Source organism: Symphalangus syndactylus, chromosome 14 (genome assembly GCF_028878055.3).
Source record: "Symphalangus syndactylus isolate Jambi chromosome 14, NHGRI_mSymSyn1-v2.1_pri, whole genome shotgun sequence".
NCBI lineage: Eukaryota > Metazoa > Chordata > Mammalia > Primates > Hylobatidae > Symphalangus > Symphalangus syndactylus.
Window position 1 is genome coordinate 22,496,492 of NC_072436.2, and position 15,786 is coordinate 22,512,277.

Genomic DNA, 15,786 nt, shown 5'->3' on the forward strand with positions numbered 1-15,786 from the left:
TCTGTATAGTTTATGCACTGCATAATTCCAGTACCCGGCCCAGAAGGTATTCAGTCAATATTTGCTGGATGAGTGCATGTAATGTGAACATCGACAGCCCAGCCTGCTCTGCCCCGCCCTGTCAACTTCATCTCATCATTCCCCTAAACTTAGATGACTTTTCTAAGTTCTTTCTTGGAAGACATTCACTTGTAATTCTCACTTGTAAAATTGCACTTGTTGAAATGTTGTTTTAGGTAACAATCACATGTGTCCTGTCTTCTGAACTAAACTATACATGCTATGAGAGAAGGAACCACATCCTCTGAGGTGTGGTTTTGTGGCCTGGGAGACAACAGCAGTTGTCAGTGCTCACGAGTGGGCTATGGATGAGCAGAGGCTGCTTGGATGTATGGATGGATGAATGATGGGCGTGGGAAGGAAGGATGGAGGGATGGATGCTCCCTGGACCCAGTCCTGCTGTGTATCCCTACAAAGCTCACCTAGCTCCACAGCCCCCCACCAATCACAGCAGGGCGGGGCCCCTCCTCACCATTTGCCCACAACACAATCCTGTAGCATCCTTGTAGTTTCTTCGCATCGTTCCCTAGCCATCTGGAAACTCATGGAGGCACTGGTCCTAAAGGGTTAAAATGGAAGCTTAACATTGCCTATTGTTCCTGGGAATCTAGAAGCACGGGACAGGAGGTACCTGTTTAGACAAGATAGGGAAAGTCAGCATTTCCCTTTAGGCAAGAAACACAGCAGGAGAGCAGGTTTTTATTCTTTGGGCCTTGAGGAACAGGGCAGGTGGAGCAACTTCAACAACTATTCGAAGAAAGCGTGACTCAATCGGGGCAAAATCCACTGGTCCCATACACAGCCCTTCCCAATATTGCCAATGAGCTCTCACAACCCACAACTGTGTCATACAGTTTAATGTGACATGCATTCACTCCTAAATGTAATGTGATTTAAATAATTTTGTTCTGCGATTTGGAGTTGGTTGGTTGGTTTGAGACAGGGTCTTACTCTGTTGCCCAGGCTGGAGTGCAGTGGTGTGACAGCACCATCACATCCAGCTAATTTTTTAAAAAAATATATTTTTTAGGCTGGAGCAGTGGCTCACGCCTATAATCCCAGCACTGTGGGAGGCTGAGGTGGGTGGATCACCTGAGGCCGGGAGTTTGAGACCAGCCTGGCCAACATGGTAAAACCCTGTCTCTACTAAAAGTACAAAAATTAGCCAGGCATGGTGGCGCACACCTGTAGTCCCAGCTACCTGGGAGGCTGAGGCAGGAGAATTGCTTGATCGTGCCACTGCACTCCAGCCTGGGCAACAGAGGAAGACTCCATCTCAAAAAAAAAAAAAAAAATTGTTTTAGATATGGTGTCTTGCCGTGTTGCCCAGGCTAGTCTCAAACTGCCTTCAAGCAATCCTCCTGCCTTCATGCCAAAAGCGCTAGGATTATCACACTCAGCCTGGGTTTGTTTTTTAGGACTTTTGCAACAGGCTCAAGATAATTTATAGAAGCCTCCCGGAGGCTGTGTTCTCTATTTTTTTTTTTTTAATTTTTAAGCAGTAATGGATGGCAAAACTACAGGAGCAGTCAACTATGAAAACTGAGAAGCCTAGGAATGAAATTCAGTACTGATCAAGTAAAAGTTACTTCAGAGTTCATGACAGACACCAACGATACATCGATACTGCACCAAATGGTAATGGGCATGACAGAAATCAATCATCGCCCGCCCCCACACACACGAGTGGGAAGGTGACCTCACTGTCCCCAAATACAGAATGGCCTCACCTACCTCCTACCTTCCTCTCATGCTGTTCACCTCTCCCCTGGCTCAGCACCCCTTGCCAGTTCTTCCAAGGTCCTCTCTGCCAGTTGAAGGCTTCCCTGATCGCCATGCTCCTCAATCCCCCAGGAATCACAGGTTGAAAGAGTCGCAGCCAAGAGATAGGGAACCTGACCATGAGCCAATCCCAGTGCTAAGCCCCTTGCACGTGTTAATTCGGTTACCTTAGCAACTGTACTAAGCCATGCACACAACTCTGTAGTATTATTATTATCATCGTCATCACTATCTGTGCCTCAGAACCCCTTGGCAAATCTTTAAATTCCCCCAGAAGTGTGCGTTTCCCAGTTTGAAGGGCCCCTGCCTTCCTACAAACTGTGAAATTTGAGGGGGGGAGTGCTGCAGGGGAGGACCCCAAATCACAAAATAATCCTAGCAGAACTACCCGGACCATCGGTTCACTGTTGCTAGATGGCGGAGTGTGTGAAGTTCCTGGCCAACTGGAGAAGCAGATATTAAAGTTTTAAAGCAAGAAATTGCTTCAGTGGCATACAAGTCACAAGCCCCTGGGTCGGAGCATGGTGGGTGGAACAGAGACCGGAAGAGGAAGAATGGAAGGGTGGGTGGGCCATCACAGCCTCCCATGGAAGCCCCCTTCACATACTCTCCCTTTTTGATGGCTGCCCTGAAGAGTCAGCCCCCAAAAGCAGGCTTGCGGGACCCTCTTCCCAGAGCTCCAGACCAGATTCCTTTCAGTCTACTTACCCAAGTTGAAGTTCTCACAGGCTGGTAAATGCAGTGAGCTTATTTGCAAGCCAGGGTCATATCTGCCTAGCAACCCAACACGAAGACTTGAAGGACTATAAACGTGGACAGAGAACAGGCAGGCCAACTTTACACAAAGGAATCTGTTCTCATGCAAATGACCCTATGCAAGAGGGCTAAAAGAGGGAGCCTTGGGGACAGCTCTGAAGAGCCAATTTTTTCCCCAAGAAGATGTTGGGGGTCTTCTTAAGGGCATCATGATGGCCTTGCCCACTGTAAAGGAAAGCCGAGAGGGGGCTCTGCCTGCCACTTGGGATCAGGCAGACACAACAGGAGAGGCTAAGAGGGGTGCTGAGCCCTTCACTTGATTTCCTGATTTTTCTGGTCCTGTACTCCAGACTCCAAAGGTTCTTTTGTTCTTATTTAGAACTAAACAGAGTTAGTTTTGTTTGGGGGCGAGGGGGTGTTGATTAGCATGGCAATGCAGTGCTTTCTCTGGAGAAGTTAAAAAAGCAGGGGTTTTCACGCTTGGTCTCACTAGGATTCAGGGAACAAGGTGAAGCCAGCCTCTAACTAGGGTGGGCAAAAGTCATGTTGCGTGACTTTTTTGTGACTAGCAAGGCTGTGCTTAGGTTGGGTTTCCAGCCACCTCTCCATTATTCAAACAGAGATGGCAAATGGCACCTTTGGATGAGCTCCAGTGGTAAAAAGCGCTAGTGTGTATCTATAAACATGGTGTAACCTGCCGGGCGCGGTGGCTCACGCTTGTAATCCCAGCACTTTGGGAGGCCGAGGCGGGCGGATCACGAGGTCAGGAGATCGAGACCACGGTGAAACCCTGTCTCTACTAAAAATACAAAAAAATTAGCCGGGCGTGGTGGCGGGCGCCTGTAGTCCCAGCTACTCGGAGAGGCTGAGGCAGGAGAATGGCGTGAACCCGGGAGGAGGAGCTCACAGTGAGCCGAGATCGCGCCACTGCACTCCAGCCTGGGCGACAGAGCGAGACTCCATCTCAAAAAAAAAAAAAAAAAAAACATGGTGTAACCTTAGGTCAATCCCTCCAGTGCTCAGTGCCTCAACTTTCCTCATCTGTAAAATGGGAATAATGAGTGTCAACTACAGAAGGTTACTGATGCGGTTAAAATTGCATTACATGTATGGCACTTAATGCAGTGTTGAGGACAAAGCAAACATTAAAAAATGATTAATATTAATAAAATATAAGAATAGTAATACATTAGTAGTAACAAAAATCTATTATTATTATTATTAGAATCATGCTCCCCAAAAGCCAAGTTTCACTTGCTCAAACATTCAGATGTGATTTTTCCAATCATTCATTCACTCCTGAGGCTTTAGGCATAATTTGTGTAATTTTTTAAATCAAGAGACTGAAGTACGGAGATTTTATGTGACTTGCTTCGAGTCACTCAGGTATAAATGGCTGGCTGCACCTTTAGGTTCCTAAGACATACAGAATATGCTGTCGTATTGCACATGACATTTCCATACAGAGTACAGTAACAGGTTCTAACTATTAAAGTGTAAGATCCTAAATATCAAAGATTATCTTACAGGCAGCCCTGCATTAGCATGAAGTGTTCAAATCAGTTTCTAAATATCATTATATGTGGATCCTTTGAAGAACAACTCAAAAAAGGCTCTCTCTCACAGGGAGTGTGTTGGAGTCAGCAATTAATTGGCCTTGGTAAAGCATAAATAACAGCAGCAAGAGCTAATGGGTACTGAGGCCTTACGAAATGCCAGTCACTGCGATCTGCACTTTACAAGTACCATAAATTAAACACTCCAATTCTGGGAATACCACCTCCATCCCCATTTTACAGATCTGGAGAAATTAACGCTCTACGAGGTTAAATTACACCTACAAGCTTGCAAAGCTACTCAGCGGCCCCCTGGCTGTACAGTACTGGCCATACAAGGCACCCTGTACCAACGAATCTTCTCCCCACTTACACAACCAGAACTTGTCAACGGCAAAGGATGGCATTTATCTCAGGAGAGCCTATCCCAAAATGGTGAGAGAAATCAGCGAGCAAGGAAGGATTTTTATTAAAATTCAGATCGCCGACTCCTCCCGGTGGCGACCCTCCGTGCACGCACTCCCAAACTAGGCTCTCTTGCGTTTCTGACATCAGAACCACATTCCCCGAACCCCAATGAAGGCAGCAGCCGGCGCCAAAGTCTGCAGACGAATGCAAATAACATGGCCTTTGCTTCCGAGCAGTTTCCAAATTTGCCCTCGGGATGTGAGGTAGAGACCAAGAAGCTAAGTTTGCGCCCCCGCAGGCTCTGAAATGTCTAGGATCTGACACATGCTTTGTCCCCATGAGGCGCTCCTAACTGAGGTTTCGCGTGCATCATTCGCTTAGTTCACAGTGACCTTGGGGTCGGGGACTACGGGATGAGGGGCACGGACCGTCTAAACCTCCAGGTCCCTTACAGAGGGCTCCCCGCGGGTATGGGAGCCATGCACCTGTGCCGACGCCGTCTCTGCCTGGAGGGTGCGCGCGTGCCCCGGGCCGGGGATGCTGACTCAGCCCGGCTGCTCACATTCCTTTCGCGCAACGCGGATGCTGTTGCTGCTGCTGCTGCCGGTGCAGCAAAGTGGGGGAAGCAAGGCACCCGCAGCGGCCCGGCCGCTCGCTTCCTGGGGCCCACTGCGGCACTCCCTCCCCATCGCCGGAAGGGGAACTGTGGGGGTGCGCGAGTTGACGAAACTGGGGGAAGTGGGCGCTGCAGGAGGAACTCAGGCGCCGCGCGCGCAGCTCACACCCAAACTGGAAGGAACCTGTTCTGCTCCGGGCGGGCGCGAAGCCGCCGCAGCCGCGAGCGCCGCGCGGGATCAGCCCCGGCGCGCGCGTTCCCCCTCCCCGCTAAATCCCTAAATCCTCAGGGGGCGGGCGGGACTGGGCAGTGGGCGCGCCAGGAAGGCGCCCGGAGGTGGGGACGGGGACCCGCGCGCGCGCGCCTGGCCGAGATGCTCCGAGACAGGGTGCAGGCGCCCCCCAACACCCTGCACGCTCGCGCTCCTACTAGCGTTGCAGCAAAGCTCCGGGGTCTGGGCGGGTCACGCGCGCAGAGGCGTGCCTGGGTTGGGAGATCGGGGCGTTGTGCCAAGGACCCCGGCGGCGCTGGCGGGGGCGGCCCGGCCCCGGACCGCGACGCGGTTACCTTTCGTGACCCCCAGCCCAGGCTGCAGGCGGGCGGGCGCGCCCCCGGCGCGGCTCAGGTCCACGTGGGCCGGCGCGCGCGCGCCAGGCAGGCCCCCTCCTTGGCTGCGCTCGGCGCTCGCAGCACATGGTCGGCGGCGGCGCGCCCCCGAGGCCGGCGGAGACCGGCTGCAGCCGGTATAGGATAAGAGCTAGGCAGCGACGCGGGGCCGGGGCGCGGGCGGCAGCACGCACGGCCCGGGTCGCAGGCGGCCGGGGTGGGGGGCGGGGGGAGGGTGTGGCTTGGGTGCCCGCGTCGCGGGAGTGGGTGGAGGGCCCGGGCGCTCCGGCCTCACCAGCCCGAGCCAACTTGCGCTAGAGTCGGTCCCGCCCCCTAAGGGGTTAATCCTTTTCTCATGTTACCGAGCGGCTTATAAGGAGGGGGAGGCCAAGCCTCCGCCTTATTGGGAGCCTTTTGGGGTTTATTCTCTTCCCTTCTAACTTGGTGAGTTGGTTTATTATTTTACATGTTTAAAAGTTTGATTGTGGGGTGTGGGTTGTTTTTTAAAAAATATGTGTTGGGGCCTTTTTTTGGGATGGGAGGCGGAGGAGACCACTGAACATCTTCACATTTTGGAAAGGTTATTCCCAAAAATATTCGCTCTGACAGTTAGGAATGCCCAGGGCCACCGGAATGACGCGCTCGCGCCGGTGTGGGTAGCTGAGAGTTGAATGTCCGTAACCCTGGTACAGTTGGGTCCCGGAAGATACCTAAAGGCACGCCTGGCCTTTGAGTGCCCCCTGCCCCGGGTTGGGGGCTCCGGGACGTCGGAAGAGTCGGGGGCTCCAGGCTCAGCCCCTCCGCGGATTTTCCGCATGAAGTTGCTTGCGCGTCGCAGGAGCGAAATGTCAGAGGTACCTTCCTTCCCCAGGCTGGCGCGCGCACGCAGGGCAGCCACTGAGGCAGCGCGAGGGAAAGTGGGGCTCCCTGCCTCCCGCGACCCCCAAACACAGCACTCCCTGGGGCGGCCACTGTTTGTCCCCTGCGGGAAGGCGGGGATTTCCCGGCAGAGCGCGGGTTCTCCACCTGGACGGTCAGAACTGTCAGCGGCTGACGGCGGGTCCCGCGCAACTTCAAGGTTCCCGGGCTGCCAACCGCAGGAAAGCGCTGGTGTCGCCGAGCAGTTCCGTAGCAAGGGAAGATGGTTTTGCAGAGGAAATGGGTTATTTCCTTCTAGGTTGTTGTCGTCTTTTCTTTTTATTCCCCCCACCCTAGCAAGACAGGTCATAGAAGTTTGTTAGGTGGCGTATATAAAATGTCACCAAACACGGGGGGCGTCAGTCTTAGAAAAAGCTCCCCGGAGCCAACTGGGGAAGAGCAATTACAACTTGTCAACCTGGAAGCCGGTTTTGTTTGCACGGTTAGACACTCCGTGCCAGCTCCTTCTCGCAGGAGATGGTTTCTACCCCGGGAATAAGATTTCTCAGTGATCTGATTGTTTTTGCAAATCATGGTAAGATAGGTGTCTTGTTTGTAAAAAGATGACAAGTGCTTATGCTGAAATCTCTAAACCATGCATCTCCCCATGTCCCAAGCACCGTTATGTGGCATTTTTGGGGCCAACAATACATCCGGCCAGATGATATAATAGAAACCCCTCTTCTCATAATTAAGGGAAGGGTGTCCAAAATAGGAACTTAGAGTATGTAAATAAACAATGCAGCCAAGTGGAAAAGCTCCTTCCAGTGTAATGAGTACCACTAACCCTGAGTTTTCCTTCTGTGGTTTCCGAAAAAGGACTTTCCTCAGTGGAACTCCTGAGGAAGACACTTAAATTAGGGGCTCAGGTTTCAACACCATAGTCTTGCAAAATGGTGACTCGGTTGCAGCCAGTGATTCAACATCGTGAGGCAGCTCCAGGTTAGGTTTGGAAATTTTTTTTAAATAGAGAATGCAAATGAACTTTAGCCAAATACAGACTGGTTTTGACAACTTGGGCCAGAAACAACTTGTCAAAGCTGTTCTCCGGGCTACGCCTTTAAGAAGAGAAATCCGCAGTGCTTTTTCTCGGGGTCTGCCTACAACAGTAGCCACCCCATTTCTATCCAGAGCCTGCGTTTTGAACCTTGCTCTTAGCTGACCCTAGAATAACTCTGATGGTCTACAATAATCCAATTTTTTTCATGCCCTCGGGCCAAATCTTCTCTCAACAAATTAAATCACAGCGAAACTCCCAAGGATAGCGGATTTCCAAGCCTTTGGCAAGATACCTACTTATTTATTTGTTTAGAGGTAGGGTCTCACTCCCATCATGGGAGTGCAGTAGCGTGATCTCTGCTCATTGCAGCCTCGACCTCCCGGGCTCAAGCGATCCTCCCACCTCGTTTTTAATTTTTTTGTAGAGACACAGTCTCACTATGTTGCCTGGGTTGGTCTCAAACTCCTGGGCTCAAGCAATCTGCCTGCTTCGGCCTCCCTAATTGCTGGGATTATAGGCATGAGCTACCGCACCCAGCCAATACTCATTTATTTAAGGGGACACTTAACCACATGCTACTAGGAAATCCTCCAAACTGCCCGTGGATTGTGTCATTGTACTTCCTCCAGAAGAACACTAGGGTGAAGGGAAGATGGCTGCCAGGAACCGCCATTCAGAATTGTCGGGTTTTATAAGTTGGAAAAGGCTTGAGAGACTCCCCTGACAACCCATGCTTTACAGATGATAGATGTTCTAGAAGTTCGGGATTCAGTGGTTTCCATAACTGTGCAGCCAGTTAATGGTACACAGAAATTAACAAATATGGCCTAAGAGCTTTAAGAAGACCAACTCTTGGGCCTTGCCTTCAAAGGGCTTAGAAGGATTAAAGCAAGTGACGGTCAAAGGATATCATAGAAGTATAGACTATTAGGGCAGGAAGAGATCTAAGCTCATCAGAGTCTAGTTCAACTCCCTTTTTTACATTTACCTTGATTTTACATTGACATTGAAAATAGGGAAGCGAAGTGACTTGCCTAAATTCCATCATCCGTAAAGCAGGGGTTGATGGGCAGGATGACTCAGCTTGCCTCACCAGTTAGATCCCTACACAGCTGAAAAATATCCCTACCCATCAGATAAATTCACATGGCCACAAACCAAAGTGGACAGATAAACTTTTATATTCTGGAACTTACAGAGGCTTCTGCATAAATGAGTGCAAAATTCAGGCCTCAGTTGCTTTGTTTGCAAAGACAGAAGGTTTGGCCTTCTGCTGAAGGAATGGAAAAAAGAAAAGGAGAAGGCCGGGCATGGTGGCTTACGCCTGTAATCCCAGCACTTTGGGAGGCTGAGGCAGGCGGATCACAAGGTCAGGAGTTTGAGACCAGTCTGACCAACATGGTGAAACCCTTTCTCTACTAAAAATACAAAAAAAAAAAAAAAAAAAAAAAATTAGCCAGGCGTGGTGGCAAGCGCCTTTAATCCCAGCTACTCAGGAGTCTGAGGCAGGAGAGTCGCTGGAACATGGGAGGCGGAGCTTGCAGTGAGCAATCGTACCACTGTGCTCCAGCTGGGGAGACAGACTGAGACTCCATCCCCCTCCAAGACAGAAGAAAAGAAAAGAAGGAAGGAAAGAAGGGAAAAGAAAGAAGGGAGGGAGGGGGAGAGAGAGAGAAAGAAAAAGAAAGAAAAGAAAAGAAAAAAGGGAGAAGAGTCTAGGAAGCGTTTTATTCTGCAACCAAGTGCTTTCTCCCCTTATGACTGGGTTTTTGAAGGAAAGACCCTGTGCATGACTTTACCTAAATAGAGACATTATCACCCAGGAAGGTTTAGAAACCAGGTTATCCTGTTATTACTTTATATTGTGGTCTTATCTTCAAAGCTAAATATAATAGGACATAGGATGCTTTAGGATGATAAAGGCATAAACCTTGGGGGTAGGACGGGGTTCAAGGTGTCATCTTTCCTTGATGGAGATCTCAGTTATAAAAAGAAAAGAAAGCTTCTGTCCAAAAACCGAAGAATGCAGGTGAAAGTTATATGTGACTAGCTAGAATAGAATAGCTCAGACCTAAAGCAGAGTTTTTTAAAAAAACTAAGGAATTAACTTCCCAGCAGGGGCTCAGAAAGGAAATAGAAATGAATAGTCCCAGGTGAGGTGGCTCACACGTTTAATACTATCACTTTGGGAGGCCGAGGTGGGAGGATCGCTTGAGTCCGGGAGTTCCAGACCAGCCTAGGCAACATAGGGAGACCCTGTCTCTATTAAAGAAAAAAAAAGAAGAAGGCTGGGCATGGTGGCTCACGCCTGTAATCCCAGCACTATCGTTTAGATACTATCTAACGTTTAATACTATCACTTTGGGAGGCCGAAGCAGGCAGATCACCTGGCATTAGAAGTCCAAGACCAGCCTGACCAACATGGTGAAACTCCATCTCTACTGAAACAAAATTAGCCGGGCATGGTGGCGCACGCGTATAATCCCAGCTTCTTGGGAGGCTAAGGCAGGAGAATCACTTGAACCCAGGAGGTGGAGGTTGCAGTGAGCTGAGATCGTGCCATGGCACTCCAGCCTGGGCAACAAGAGCGAAACTCCATCTCCAAAAACAAAAACAAAAAGTCCACCATCTTCTAAACAGCTGTCATAGAATAGATCTAAGCAATGACCAGCTAGCTACTTTACACCCATGTTTGCAAGAACTATCTAGCATTTACACTTTCTTTGCGCTCAGTTTCCTTGGGCCACCAGGCTTGGCTTGAGCCATCAGTTGATTAATAGAATTCAGTACTAAATTCAAAAGTATCAGCTGTTTCTCACACCTGTAATCCTATACTTTGGGAGGCCAAGGCAGGCAGATCACTTGAGGTCAAGAGTTCGAGACCAGCCTAGCCAGCATAATGAAACCTCATCTCTACTAAAAATACAAAAATTAGCCGGGCATGGTGGTGGGCGCCTGTAATCCCAGCTACTCAGGAGGCTGAGGCAGGAGAATCGCTTGAATCCTGGAGGCTAAGGTTGCAGTGAGCCAAGATCGTGCCACTACACTTCAGCCTACGTGACATAGCAAGACTCCATCTCAAAAAAATTAAATTAAATAAAATGCTCTCCTGTAGGCTTGTACAGCAGGAGCCCTGGAAGGCAGGAGATTCAGTACTGGGCTATTTCAGTAAAGTCCCTTCACCTCTTGGGGATCAGTTTCCCGATTTTACAAAATGAGTAAGATTTTACAAAGAGGAATTGAAAAAGATGACCTCAATTTTCCCCTTCAGCTTTAACATTCAATAATTCTAACTCTATTCAGGGGTTACAGATTCATCCTAACCCCATCCGTTTTGCAAGTGTAAACATCTGATGATACAGGCAAGGGAAGAGAGGAAAGGGGCAGCTGGCACCAGAACTTCAGTGCTGGCCAGACAGAGCCTTCTCATGATGGCAGGTAATCTCAGCTCATACAAAAACTGCAATCTGGTCCCACTCATCTAAATGCAGTCCACAGCCTGGTCCACATGGTGAGACCCTGTCTCTACAAAAAATAAAAATTATGCCAGGCATGGTGGCTCACACCTGTAATCCCAGCACTTTGGGAGGCCGAGGGGGGTGGATCATGAGGTCAGGAGTTCCAGACCGGCCTGGCCAACATGGTGAAACCCCGTCTCTACTAACAATACAAAAAATTAGCTGGGCATGGTGGCAGGCGTCTGTAATCCCAGCTACTTGGGAGGCTGAGGCAAAGAATTGCTTGAACTCAAGGGGTGGAGGTGGCAGTGAGCCGAAATCATGCCACTGCACTCAGCCTGGACTCCATCTCAAAACATAAATAAAAATAAAAATAAAAAAATAAAAAAAAAAATTGGCTGGGCATGGTGGCACATACCTATAGTCCTAGCCACTTGAGAGGCTGAGGAGGGTCACTTGAGCCCAGGAGTTTTTTTGTTTTTGTTTTTTGAGACGGAGTCTCATTCTTGTCACCCAGGCTGGAGCGCAGTGGCACAATCTCAGCTCACTGCAACCTCTGCCTCCTGGGTTCAAGCAGTTCTCCCACCGCAGCCTCCCGAGTAGCTGGGAGTACAGGTGCACACCACCACGCCAGGCTAATTTTTGTAATTTTAGTAGAGACGGGGTTTCACCATGTTGGCCAGGCTGATCTCGAAACCTGACCCAAGGCAATCCACCCACATCGGCCTCCCAAAGTGTTGGGATTACAGGTGTGAGCCACTGCGCCCAGCACAAGCCCAGGAGTTTTGAGGCTGCAGTGAGCTATGATCGTGCCACTGCACTCCACGTCTCTCTAGGGTCTTTATCAAATTTTATCACTATGTATTTTGTTTCAAGGTGGTCCTAAGCCCTCCATTAAAACTCTTAAGACCTTCTGGGCACATTTCTGGGTTAGAATAACTGTGCCAATTTGACCTTGGACTTCGTAGCTACTGAGTCCTGACTGCTTGTCAGAAATGTGCTGAACTCTGGCAAGATGTGGTTGAATCATTTACATAGGATGCATTTCAGATGCATTCATTTTCCTTAGCATCATCATCAGCAAATATTTTAGTCCATGAAGGCAGAGACCATCTCTTGGTCTTTTCACTGTAGTGCCCCTACAGTGAAAGCGAGGACCTGGCACCTGATAGGTATTTTGTTGAAAAAATAAATACAAGCTGTGTACAAGGTACAGGTGGGGTCCGGGGACATGGAGTTGTACAAAGAGAAATAGACCTCAGATTTTGTGAGCATATAATTTATGACACATCAACACACATCAAAATCCAAAGGCCTTTGCTGCAAAGAGCATACTCATCTTACAGCAGCTTATGCCTTATTTTAATCAACCAAATATTTAGCCGTAATAGAATATAAAGTGAATATATTGTCCTTCCCAAGTATTAGGCTACAGTGGGAATGGCGCTATCAGTAGGATGAATGACATTAAGTTAGATCAGATTTGCTGCTTTTTAAGATTTGTAGAGTAAATTCAGAACATTAGATTTTAAAAATAGAAAACCAGCAAGTCTGCTGGATAGATGAGGTTGTATCCTGTTATTTTTCATTTGCCTTCTATTTTCAATAAAACCTTTGCCTTAGTAACTTTCACCCAACAACTTATGGCTAGGAAAAGGATATAAAGGATATAATGCACCCTGACCCTGAAAATTCACCTGTATACAATTGTATAATTGTAAAGAATTTTCTTTTTACATTTTATTTATTTATTTATTTATTTATTTATTTATTTATTTATTTATTTATTTTAGACAGAGTCTTGCTCTGTCACCCAGACTGGTGTGCAGTGGCACGATCTTGGCTCATTGCAACCTCTGCCTTCCAGGTTCAAATGATCCTCCTCCCTCAGCCTCCTGAGTAGCTGGGACTACAGGCACGTGCCACCACATCTGGCTAGTTTTTGCATTTTTAGTAGACACCGGGTTTCACCATGTTGGCTAGGCTGGCCTAAAACTCCTGACCTCAAGTGACCCACCTGCCTCGGCCTCTCAAAGGATTACAGGCATGAGCCACTGCGCCCAGCCTTTTTTTTTTTTTTTTTTTCTTCTGAGACAGACTCTCACTCTGTTGCCCAGGCTGGAGTGCAGTGGTGTGACCTCGGCTCACTGCAACCTCCGCCTCCTAGGTTCAAGTGATTCTCGTGCCTCAGTCTCCTGGATAGCTGGGATAACAGGCTCACACTACTACCAATTTTTGTATTTTTAGTAGAGACAGTGTTTTGCTATGTTGGCCAGGCTGGTCTTTTTTTTTTTTTTTTTTTTGAGACGGAGTTTTGCTCTTGTTGCCCAGGCTGGAGTGCAATGGCACGATCTTGGCTCACTGCAACCTCTGCCTTCCAGGTTCAAGTGATTCTCCTGCCTCAGCCTCCCGAGTAGCTGGGATTACAGGCATGCGCCACCACACCCGACTAATTTTTGTATTTTTTTTTAGTAGAGACGGGGTTTCTCCATGTTTGTCAGGCTGATTTCAAACTCCCAACCTCAGGTGATTCGCCCGCCTCAGCCTCCCAAAGTGTTAGGATTACAGGCGTGAGCCACCACGCCCGGCCCAGGCTGGTCTTGAACTCCTGACCTCAAGTGACCCATCCAGTTCGACCTCCGAAAGTGGTAGGATTATGGGTGTGAGCCACCACGCCAGCCAACTTAAAAAAAAAAAAAAAAAATTTAGACAGGGTCTTGCTCTGTCATCCAGGCAAGGGTGCAGTGGTGTGATCACTTCTTACTGCAGCCTCAAGCTTCCAGCCTCAACTCAAGCAATCCTCCCACCTCAGCCACCCAAGTGGCTGGAACTACAGGTATGTGTCACCACACCCCGCCAATTTTTTTTTTTTTTTTGAGACAGAGTGTCACAGTGTCACGCAGGCTGGAGTGCAGTGGCACAATCTCAGCTCACTGCAACCTCTGCCTCCTGGGTTCAAGCAATTCTCCTGCCTCAGCCTCCCAAGTAGCTGGGATTACAGGCACCCACCACCACACTCAGCTAATTTTTTTTTTTTTTTGTATTTTTAGTAGAGATGGGGTTTCACTATGTTGGCCAGACTGGTCTCGAACTCCTGACCTCATGATCCACCCATCTTGGCCTCCCAAAGTTCTGGGATTACAGGCATGAGCCACCATGCCTGGCCTGCTAATTTTTTTTTATACTTTTTTGTAGAGACAGCATCTCCCTATGTTACCCAGGCTGTTCTCAAACTGCAGGGCTCAAGCAATCCTCCCACCTCAGTTTCCCAAAGTGCTGGGATTATAGGCATGAGCCACTGCTCCTGGCCCTATTTGTAGTTTTTTTTTTTTTTTAATTTACGTTCTAGGGTATATGTGCACAACGTGCAGATTTGTTACATATGTATAGATGTGCCATGTTGGTGTGCTGCACCCATTAACTTCTCATTTACATTAGGTATATCTCCTAATGCTATCCCTCCCCCTTCCCCCCACCCCACGACAGGCCCCGGTGTGTGATGTTCCCCTTCCTGTGTCCAAGTGTTCTCATTGTTCAATTCCCACCTATGAGTGAGAACATGTGGTATTTGGTTTTTTTGTCCTTGCAATAGTTTGCTGAGAATGATGGTTTCCAGCTTCATCCGTGTCCCTACAAAGGACACGAACTCATCCTTTTTTATGGCTGCATAGTATTCCATGGTGTATATGTGCCACATTTTCTTAATCCAATCTATCATTGATGGACATTTGGGTTGGTTCCGAGTCTTTGCTATTGTGAATAGTGCCACAGTAAACATACGTGTGCATGAGTCTTTATAGCAGCATGATTTATAGTCCTTTGGGTATATACCCAGTAATGGGATGGCTGGGTCAAATGGTATTTCCAGTTCTAGATCCTTGAGGAATTGCCACGCTGTCTTCCACAATGGTTGAACTAGTTTACAGTCCCACCAGCAGTGTAAAAGTGTTCCTATATTTGTAGTTTTTTGAGGAAGCTCCATACTGTTGTCCATATTGGCTGTACTAGTTTACATTCCTACCAACAGTGTGTAAGAGTTCTTTTCTCCACATCCTTGCCAGCATTTATTTTTTGTCTTCTGATCATAGCCATCCCAATGAGGTAAGATGATACCTCACTGTGGTTTTGATTTGCATTTCCTTAATGATTTTAAATATATTTGTTGGTCATACGTATGTCCTTTGAGAAATGTCTGCTCAGATTATTCACCCATTTTATTTATTTATTTATTTTTTTTTTTTTTGAGACAGAGTCTTGCCGTGTTGCCAGGCTGGAGTACAGTGGCGCGATCTTGGCTCACTGCAACCTCCGCCTCCTGGGTTCAAGTGAGTCTCCTGCCTCAGCCTCCCGAGTAGCTGGGACTACAGGTGTAGAGGTGCACACCACCACACCCAGCTAATGTTTGTATTTTTAATAGAGATGGGATTTCACCATGTTGGCCAGGATGGTCTCGATCTCTTGACCTCATGATCCACCCGCCTCAGCCTCCCAAAGTGCTGGGATTATAGGCATAAGCCTGTTCACCCATTTTTAAGTCAGATTGTTGGGGAGTTTTTTTTGCTGTTAAGATGTTTGAGTTCCTTGTATATTCTGGATATTAATCCCCTATCGGATGAATAGTTTACA

At 48.3% G+C, this 15,786-nt stretch overlaps 2 protein-coding genes across 14 annotated transcripts in view; one reads left to right on the forward strand and one right to left on the reverse strand.

Moving 5' to 3' along the window:
* The window catches only part of ARSG (arylsulfatase G), a 176,380-nt gene that overhangs the window by 137,833 nt on the left and 22,761 nt on the right, over positions 1-15,786 (reverse strand). For 3 of the 10 annotated variants that reach the window (XM_055243908.2, XM_063617505.1, XM_055243905.2), the window contains exon 1: positions 5,746-6,003. The exons of 1 other annotated variant lie outside the window; for it this stretch is intronic. The gene's annotated coding sequence lies outside the window, so the exon portion shown is untranslated. Of the gene's footprint in view, positions 1-532; positions 692-1,794; positions 3,421-5,047; positions 6,004-15,786 lie in introns of those variants that run through there. 6 more of the 10 variants (XM_063617506.1, XM_063617503.1, XM_063617509.1 and 3 more) reach the window with 6 other exon arrangements.
* SLC16A6 (solute carrier family 16 member 6) overlaps positions 1-15,786 on the forward strand; it is a 47,958-nt gene that overhangs the window by 17,422 nt on the left and 14,750 nt on the right. The window contains exons 1-2 of one of the 4 annotated variants that reach the window (XM_063617500.1): positions 5,904-5,921; positions 6,151-6,228. The gene's annotated coding sequence lies outside the window, so the exon portion shown is untranslated. Of the gene's footprint in view, positions 1-5,903; positions 5,922-6,045; positions 6,229-13,893; positions 13,997-15,786 lie in introns of those variants that run through there. The other 3 variants (XM_063617501.1, XM_063617502.1, XM_055243903.2) reach the window with 3 other exon arrangements.